This window comes from Babylonia areolata, chromosome 3, assembly GCF_041734735.1.
Source record: "Babylonia areolata isolate BAREFJ2019XMU chromosome 3, ASM4173473v1, whole genome shotgun sequence".
In the NCBI taxonomy this organism is placed as follows: Eukaryota; Metazoa; Mollusca; class Gastropoda; order Neogastropoda; family Buccinidae; genus Babylonia; species Babylonia areolata.
Window position 1 is genome coordinate 45,022,752 of NC_134878.1, and position 10,000 is coordinate 45,032,751.

Consider the following 10,000-nt stretch of genomic DNA (forward strand, 5'->3'; position numbering starts at 1 on the left):
CTCCCTCTCTCTCTCTCTCTCTCTCCCTCCCTGCCTCCCCTCTCTCTCTCTGTCCCTCCCCCCTCTCTCTCTGTCACCTGTCTTTCCTGTATTTCCCCATGGTCTGACAGATGTCTTCAGAGTTCAAGGAAACGGATGGCTGGGATGGTAGGTAGGGGAGGGGGATGGGGGGTCTGCCAGTTCCGTCAGAATATGTAGAGACTGGCGTTCTAGATTTTCTCGTGTGTGTGTGTGTGTGTGTGTGTGTGTGTGTGTGTGTGTGTGTGTGTGTGTGTGTTGTTGTTGTTGTTGTTGTTGTTGTTGTTGTTGTTTGTTTGTTTGTTTGTTTGTTTGTGTTTGTGTGTGGGTGTGGGTGTGGGGGGACGGTGGGTGCGTGGATGCGTCTGTGTGTCTGTATGTGCGCGTGTGTGTATCTGTGTGTGTGTGTGTGTGTGTGTGTGTGTGTGTGTGTGTGTGTGTGTGTGTGTGTATGCGCGCGCAGGTGTGTGTCCATGTGCGTGTATGTTTGAGCACGTGCTGCGTTGTTTGTGAGTGTGTGTGTGTGTGTGTGTGTGTGTGTGTGTGTGTGTGTGTGTGTGTGTGTGTGTGTGTGTGTGTCTTTGTCAACAAAATATGCGTTGCTGTTGTTGTTGTTGTTGTTGTTCTTTCTTCTTTCATCTAAATTAAATACAAAGTTGCGTGTCTCTGCTATTCTGCTTTCCACTCCGAGGGACCTCAAGCAATTTCAGTTCTTCCTCTGACTGTTACCTTTTGAAACTTCCTCGTGTCAATACAAGAACCTATGGTGAACGTTCTTTCTTCTTTGCTGCTCCTCACATCTGGAACAACCTTCCTCATCATATCCGTGCACCTGATTCTATTTCTGCTTTTCGCTCAGCACTAAAAACTCATCTTTTTAAAACCTATCTATAAGCATTCTCAGCTTCCTTGTTCTCCAACAACACCACCCATGTCAGCTCACTTTGGATGTATGTAGAGTTGGAAAGGGAGAGTGTGAGTGGGGGGCGGGGGGGGGGGGGGTTGAGAAAGAGTGGTCATGAATGTTTTATGTAACTTGTAATATTTTTCTTTCATGTAAAGCGCCCTGAGCTCTTTGAGAGAAAGGCTACTTTATAAATGTACATTATTATTATTATTATTATTATTATTATCTACCACTTGAGAGAAAACTTAAAGAACAATTCCAAGGGCGTGAATCGAACGTTTTCACAAACGTTGTTCGGTAGAAAAGGAAATGTTAATCGTTTTCAAATTTTCCTGGGCATTTCCTGTGTTAGTGCAGATTGTTTTATATTGAATACGGCTGTCAAATCACTAAATTGTTCTTTGCTTGCTCTCTCTCTCTCTCTCTCTCTCTCTCTCTCTCTCTCTCTCTCTCTCTCTCTCTCTCTGTGTGTGTGTGTGGGGGGGGGGTGTGAATGTGAAAAAATGCTGCTGTGGTTTTATGAAAAAAAAATTAAGTCGTTGATTCCAATCCAAAACTGTGAAAAATTGCGTACATTTGTATATCAACAACAACAACAACAACAACAACAACAACAACACACACACACACACACACACACACACACACACACACACACACACACACACACACACACACACACACACAAGAAACACACACACACACACACACACACACATGCGAGCGCGCACTTTGTATGCATGCGTGCATACAAACACATACATACACACGCATGCAAGCACTCACAAACACACGCACGCACACTGACACAGACAACACACACACGCACGCACGTACGCACACACACACACACACACACACACACACACACACACACACACACACACACACACTTGACAAAGACACGTGAGAAACAAAACACAAGCGCGTGTCTTCACCCCAAGGTCCATGTTGAAGAGGGGAAAAATCTTTTCAACTCATTAGCCGAGCCTTCCAGACAGTTGGCAGGGATAAGTAAACCGAAAATATGAATATGAAAAAAAGTATACAGTGAGATTACGATATCAATTTCAGGAGTAAAAAAATATCTGTATGTGTACAGCCCAATGCAGTATATAAAATGTCAGTTTGTGAAGAAGAGGGAGGTGATCAGATTCAGGATTTGAAGGCTCTGGCAGTATAAAAAAAAATGTTACTAAATCATCATCTTCTTCCAAACAAGCCCAAGACCAGTGCCTTTGAGCCGCGTCACGGTATGAAGCCAGCGTCTTGCTGGTATCGATTCTTGTGCTTCCTGCCCGCTATGAGAACGCAGCAGTTGATGAAAACTGCATTATCATTATTCCGATCATCTGACAAGTCCACATCAACAATCGTTCCCGCTCCTTCTGTATCCTGAGAACCTCCCCTCACCCTCCTCCTCCGTCCCCTAATTCTGGTCTTGTGGTGTGGTGTGTGTTGTGTGTTTGTTTCTTTCTTTCTTCTTTTTTTTCTTTTTTTTTTTTTTTTTTTTTTTTTTTGCCTATGTATTTTACTAACAGCTTGCTTGTGCCTGTGTGTGTGTGTGTGTGTGTGTGTGTGTGTGTGTGTGTGTGTGTGTGTGTGTGTGTGTGTGTGCGTGCATATGTGTGTGTGTGTGTGTGTGTGTGTGCGAGTATGTGTGTGTGTGTGTGTGTGTGTGTGTGTGTGTGTGTATGTGTGTGTATGTGTGTGTGTATGTGTGTGTGTGTATGTGTGTGTGTGTGTTTATGTGTGTGTATGTATGTGTGTGTGTATGTGTGTGTGTGTGTGTGTGTGTGTGTGTGTGTGTGTGTGTGCGAGTGTGTGTGTGTGTGTGTGTGTGAGTGTGTGTGTGTGTGTGTGTGTGTGTGTGTGTGTGTGTGTGTATGTGTGTGTGTGTGTGTGTGTTTGTGTGTGTGTGTTTATTTTTTTTTTCAAAATTAAGTTAGAAGTTGCAGTCCTTAACAGAATCGTAAAAAACTGCCACCAAGATTACCGGGACTGATCTACCTTCCTTAGAAGACATATAAGCGGCTACTGAAAAAAGCAAAATCAATCAGCCAGGACGAATCACACCCAACTTTGGGGATTTTCGAGATGCTCCCCTCTAGTCGACGGTATGTCACGTCAGCCTTAAAAGCACAACTTTTAACAACAAAAAATTCGCAAAATCTGGCAACGATACAGAAACGACACAAAGTACTATTGTCGATCCTGATGCTAACACAATGAAACTTTCCTCCATGATCCAGAAATACGGGTGACTGACACCACTTTCGCTGTGAGAAGTATGGAAAGGACACTCTTTTACCAAGCCAAAGTCATAAGTTGTCCATTCTTTGTTTTTTTTCCAGAGAAAATGAATTTGTTGAAGTTTCTAGTTGCAGTTTAAATTTCTCAAGGAAGCGTTACTGCGTTCGGACAAATCCATATAAGCTACACCACATACTAGGCAGATACCTGACAAGCAACATAACCCAACGCGCTTAGTCAGGCCTTGAGTGCATGCATATATACATTTGTTTACCTGTCAGAGTGGATTTCTACAACAGGATTTTCACACACACACACACAACCACACACACACACACACACACACACACACACACACACACACACACACACACACAACCACACACACACACACACACAACCACACACACACACACACACACACACACACACACAACCACACACACACACACACACACACACACACACACACACACACACACACACACACACACACACACACACACACACACACACTGTCGGTCAGAAGCGACACGTAGTATTATGTATCGTGAATCGCAAGAACAAGAGATACTTACCCTGCGTGATCATAGGTCTATACTGGCAAGTCAGCTCAGAGTGGTTCCTGAGATTGGGGATGGGGGTGGGGGAAGGGGTGTTAGTCTTTGTCACACACACACACACACACACACACACACACACACACACACACACACACTCACACACACACAGAGTCAGTAAGTCGCATACAGTGGGTAAGAGGGTCACAAAGATGAGGAATACACAAAATCAATACTCGGCCATCCATTCAAACTGAAAAGAACGTTTCCTGGGATCGAGAAAATCAATAGAGATACCGGGAAGCAAGTGAGTGCGGTCTGGGCACACGGGGTTAGTGAACTTACTGCATGGACCACAGTAGTCGAATGTACGTATGTATACATATATGTATGTATGTATAGATAGATAGATAGACAGATATATTGTATGTATGTAGTATGTATGTATGTATGTATTGATAGATAGATAGATAGATAGATAGACACTGATGAGGATACTGACACAGGTTATTAAACTATGAAGATTACGGGCCCCTGATATAGATAGATAGATAGATAGATAGACAGACACACACTGTTGAGGATACTGACACAGGTTATCAAACTATGAAGATTACAGGCCCATGGTATAGACAGATAGATAGATAGACACTGATGAGGATGCTGGCATCGGTTATCAAACTGTGAAGATTATAGGCCCCTGATATAGATAGATAGATAGATAGATAGATAGATAGATAGATAGATAGACACTGATGGGGATACTGACACAGGTTATCAAACTATGAAGATTACGGGCCCCTGATATAGATAGATAGATAGATAGATAGATAGGCACTGATGGGGATACTAACACGGGTTATTAAACTATGAAGATTACGGGCCCATGATATAGATAGATAGATAGATAGACAGGCACTGATGGGGATACTGACACCGGTTATTAAACTATGAAGATTACGGGCCCATAATATAGATAGATAGATAGATAGATAGATAGATAGACAGACAGATAGATAGATAGATAGATAGACACTGATGAGAATATTGACACAGGTTATTAAACTATGAAGATTACAGGCCCCTGATATAGATAGATAGATAGATAGATAGATAGGTAGGTAGGTAGGTAGGTAGGTAGGTAGATGGATAGATAGATACACAGATAGATAGATAGACACTGATGAGGCTACTGACACAGGTTATCAAGCTATGAAGATTACGGGCCCATGATAAAGATAGATAGATAGATAGATAGATAGATAGATAGATAGATAGATAGATAGATAGATAAAAGAGAGACAGAGACAGAGCGACAGAGAGAGAGAGACAGAGACAGATATATTCTGCACGAAGTTACTCGTGGAATCAAGTAAGATGCTGAACTGGAGTTTGGATATATAATACATGATGGGCATCCGACACAAAGCAAGATAGCAATGTTGGAATGATTGCAATTCGAAAGTCCAGGAAACAGATCATAAAATGAACAGACTTTTTCTTCCTTAAAAAAATCAACGAATAGGACATCGAGTTACGTGTATCAGTATATATTTAACAATTATATTACTTCAGTAAGCTATTGCAACAGACGCGTTGGGTCAAGACTGGTATTTTGTGCTCCAGTATTTACTGAAAATAAAGACATTGATCTCATCATTTTCTAATTTTGTGAATCATCATAATGTGTGTGTGTGTGTGTGTGTGTGTGTGTGTGTGTGTGTGTGTGTGTGTGTGTGTGTGTGTGTGTGTGTGTGTGTGTGCGTGCGAGTGTGTGTGTGTGTGTGTGTGTGTGTGTGTGTGTGTGTGCGTGTAAGATAGTTCAGGTCCGATCCGACCTTGAAAACACATCAATGTAACATCCACACGATGTTCAACGTTATGGTCGAACGGCCGGTTTACTGCGATGTTAGATACAGACAGAATCTTTAGGTTATCAGATCAGAATGAATAAGAAAACATATCAAAGGGGAAGAGAGAGAGAGAGAGAGAGAGAGAGAGAGAGAGAGAGAGAGAGAGAGAGAGAGAGAGAGAACGAACGAACGAACGAACGAACGAACGAACGAACGAAATTGTTTTAATGAACTTTGGCCATGGACCACAATTCAAAACCAGGGGACTGGGGGTGGGCATGGGAAGGGGTATTATACAACTTGAATAGATGACACAATATCATAACGTTCATGGACTTGACATTAATTCTACTTACTTAGGTCTGAGTATATGATTTCTCCTTTTGATCGCATGGAAAATAAATTTTGATACATGGCAATTTCTCTGCTTGTTGTTTGATCGGAGAAGTGAACTAAGAGACATGTTTAAACAGTCTTGAAGAAATTTTGTCCGTAAATCAATATATACAGAACAAACAAACAACAAATGGTATTCATCTTCTAGTTCACCTTGGCAAAAAGGACAATGCTTAAAAACATCATTTTCAGTGTACCTATTAACACTGTTATTTAAAGGAAGCACATTAAATCTGGCCTTAGACAACGCCACTCTGAAACAATATTCATCAGCATTTGTTATGTATTTTTCTCAGTTTTCAAATATAACTTTGAATGATCTGTAGCATGAATATTTGTCTCTATCACTAATAGTACCCGACCATTCTTGAATGAAGATATCTGTAAGTCTTTGCTTGAAAGTAACAAGAAATCCTTTCACATCACCAACACCTTGTTGCAACCACACAAAATTGAAACCTGTTGTACATAATATTTCTCTAACTTGAGAAGCCAAACACTGTTTTCCATTTAAATCTAATCCAAGCAACATCTGATAAGCCATGTAAGGCAGTCTATTTTGATCCATCTGTAGTATTCTCAACCAGTACCTTATAACATTTAAGAACGAGTTTACAAGTAACGGATATATACCAAGATCACCATAAACCACTTTGTCGTTTTCACTGGCATTCCCAAGAATCGCTTACATGCTAATAAATGAATTTTTTTCTACATTCTCTAGTCTATTCATACCCCAAATTTCAGATGCATACAACAGAACAGGCTGTACCTTTACATCAAATATTTTGAAAAATACTGCATATGACATTTCTTTATACTTTTGAAAAGCCTTCACAAGGCTTCACAAGGCCCTTTTGCCTTTCACAACAAGATGTTCGGTCCCCCTTTTGGGACTTATCTTTGATGTGAATGTATACCCTAAATAACAGTATTCATTTACTACTTCTATTTCTTCATCTTCCAAAAAACCACTTCTCATGCCTACCTAAAAACCCGCCTTTTCTGAACACCATTATTTTTGTCTTCTACACATTAATTTTCAACTTCATCACCTGACAGCATGTTTTAAGAATATTCAAGTGAGAGAGAGAGAGAGAGAGAGAGAGAGAGAGAGAGAGAGAGAGAGAGAGAGAGAGAGAGAGAGAGAGAGAGAGAGAGAGAGAGAGAGAGAGAGAAATGGATGAGCTTGAAGCTCAGTGGTTTGAGAGCTGCACGAATGTCAATCAAGTTCCCGGTTCGAAATGCTGTAGATGCACTGACTAATCTATGAAATGGAGAAAGAAAGAAAGGAAGAAAGTGTGTGTGCGCATGTGTGTGTGTGTGTGTGTGTGTGTGTGTGTGTGTGTGTGTGTGTGTGTGTGTGTGTGTGTGTGTGTGTGTGTGTGTGTGTGTGTGTGATATTTATTTACTGACTGAACCCCCGAAAGTGCCTGCTGGGCGGATAAAGTGCGGAGATTTCTCCTGTCTACCGGGTCAGCCCATGTGAACACATGTTGCTGCTTTCACCGCTTTCCCGTGAGTCTGCCGTATGCAGGTCAAATACCGTAAAAAGATCCCGAAAACAATCGTGTTATACTGTACTGTACTGTACTGTACTGTACTGTACTGTACTGTACTGTACTGTACTGTACTGTACTGTACTGTACTGTGTGCCTAAACCCCCTTCGTGTTTATACGCAAGCAGAAGACCAAATACGCACGTTAAAGATCCTGTAATCCATGTCAGCGTTCGGTGGCTTATGGAAACAAGAACATACCCAGTATGCACCGCCCCGCCCCCCCCCCCTCCCCCCGACCCCCCCAAGGGGGGAGTATGGCTGCCTACAAGGCGGGATAAAAACGGCCATACACGTAAAAGTCCACTTGTGTGCATACGAGTTGGGGGGTGGATGGGAGAGGGGTGGGGGAGGGGGTGGAGCGCATCGCTACATAGCAGCGCCACCCATATTTTGTTTCCTTTCTTTTTCTGTCTGCATATGTGTATTTGCTTTCCCAGCAAAATGGATTTTACTATAGAGTTTTGTCAGAGACAACCCTATTGTTGCTGTGGGTTCTTTTACGTGCGCTATGTGCATGCTGCACAAGGGACTTCGGTTTGCCAGAGTTCTGTGAAATATGGCAACTTGGAGTTATAACTCAGTATGTACCTATCCCGAAAACAGAGTATGGCTGCATTTGTGACGGAGTCATTGTAGGTATATAAAAAAAGAAAATGATGATAATTTGTTTAACCTCACAGAACTGGCAGACGGAGGCCACAAACATAGATGAGAGGCGAGGGTGGGGGGGTGGGGTGGGAAAAGACGAAAATGAAAACTGCAGATCGATATTTGTATATCCTGGATCAGCAGAACGAAGGAATATTCCAGCAACTAATGCAATGATTTTTTTTTTTTTTTTTTTTTCAAATTCGGTTAAGACTCATGCAGAGACGTCTGATTATTTTTCCCCATTTCCCCCAATGCCAGTTTAATGTTAGCGCTGTGTCGGGAAAAAGAAAACACGAAACTATAAATACGATCTTATTGATTCATAGAAGTTAATAGATTTCACTATTTCGATCGTACGTTGAAAACAAGCAACTGGTACCATGCCAACCAACTTTGTTGTCACATTGCTGAAACAGTCTTTAGACTTAGCATGTTTTTATTTTCTGTTTCCATGGGTGAAATATAGTCTATCGATTGCAGTTTCTCGTATTCAGGCACAAATATACACACATACATGCATATAGATAGATAGATAGATAGATAGATATGCATATATATATATATATATATATGTGTGTGCATGTGTGTGTCTGTGTCTGTGTGCATGTGTGTGCGTGTGTGCGTGTGTGTGTGTGTGTATGTGTGTGTGTGTGTTGTGTGTGTCTGTCTGTGTGCATGTGTGTGTGCGTGTGTGTTTGTGTGTGTGTCTGTGTGTGTGTTGTGTGTGTGTCTGTGTGCATGTGTGTGTGTGCGTGTGTCTGCGCGCGCGTGTGTGTGTGTGTTGTGTTGTGTGGGTGTGTGTATGTGTGTGTGACCTGGACTGCTGACAGCCAAGGCCACGTGTATGACATATCATATCTATGTTACATACACACACAAAAATGTGACCACACGCACACACACACACACACACACACACACACACACACACACACACACACACACACACACACACACACACACACACACACACACACACACACACACACACACACGCTACATACATACATTTTAACATACATGTGTATCTAACAGCTACCCTAACACATACGCATACATAGGCAGGCACAAACTTACATAAACACACGCACATGCACACACAATACACATTCATATACATGCATGTAGTTATGTACACATACATATGTATACACACATAGTCAAGTACAGCTAACGCAAAGGAAGTGGACCTGCCACAATTGAACTTATTGCTGAGGGAAAAGGTGAGTTTTGAGACGAGATTTAAAAGATGCGAGGGAATCAGAATGACGGAGGTTATCAGGGAGCTTGTTCCACGTGTTTGGCGATTGAAAGGAAAACGATCTGTGTCCATAGGTCTTACTTCTGACGTGAGGTATCCTGAGAAGTCGAGTATCAGAGGAAGAACGGAGCTGGCGAGACGGGGTATAGATATGGATGAGTTCAGAAAGATACTTGGGGCCAGATCCGTTGACTGCAGAAAAGGTCAGAGTGGATAGCTTATAGTCTATTCGATCAGAAACAGGCAACCAGTGGATGCAGTATAATCTACTGACCAGTTAGATGCAGTATAATCTACTGACAAAATAACCTTACGATAACAACAATATCACTCAACTATAACAACAACAACAATAAAGTCTTGCTCGTTGAGAATCCCAAAGTACGCGGCTGCTCTGAGAAGAGACCTGTACATCCCCCGCCCCCGCCCCCCAAACCCCCAGCCCCCCGCTCGTCCCCCCCCCCCCCCCCCTCCACCACCAAAATAAAAAAGATTTCAATGGATTCTTTCATTCACTTTTCTTCGGTTATCATATACAT

The 10,000-nt window shown here is 42.1% G+C and overlaps 1 protein-coding gene across 1 annotated transcript in view; it reads right to left on the bottom strand.

Moving 5' to 3' along the window:
* Positions 1-10,000, bottom strand: part of LOC143280015 (acetylcholinesterase-like) — a 163,085-nt gene that overhangs the window by 152,806 nt on the left and 279 nt on the right. The gene's annotated exons all lie outside the window — the stretch shown is intronic.